Source organism: Saimiri boliviensis, chromosome X (assembly GCF_048565385.1).
Source record: "Saimiri boliviensis isolate mSaiBol1 chromosome X, mSaiBol1.pri, whole genome shotgun sequence".
Classification (NCBI taxonomy): domain Eukaryota; kingdom Metazoa; phylum Chordata; class Mammalia; order Primates; family Cebidae; genus Saimiri; species Saimiri boliviensis.
The window spans coordinates 84,344,541-84,344,838 of NC_133470.1; positions in this window are offsets into that span (position 1 = coordinate 84,344,541).

Here is a 298-nt window from a genome sequence, read left to right on the forward strand (position 1 = left end):
TACGTTGGAATGAATGATTGGATGGATGAATGAACCTGTCAGGATGCAAATCTCTCTGCCTATCTCTCCTGTCTCCCTGGGAGTAGCCATACAGCAAGCTGTAAGGGTTAACGGAAATGAGTTTATTCCAGACTTTACAAGAACAGTTATTTATAAATGAGACCCACAGTTGGTCATTTTTGGAAGATAACAGGAGTGCAGGGCAGATGCAGAAGGGATCTGGCCACCTGTGGGTCGTAGGGAGGTGCACATTTAGAGCAAGGAATCAGATACCGAAAAGAGGGAGGCGGCCCTGAAG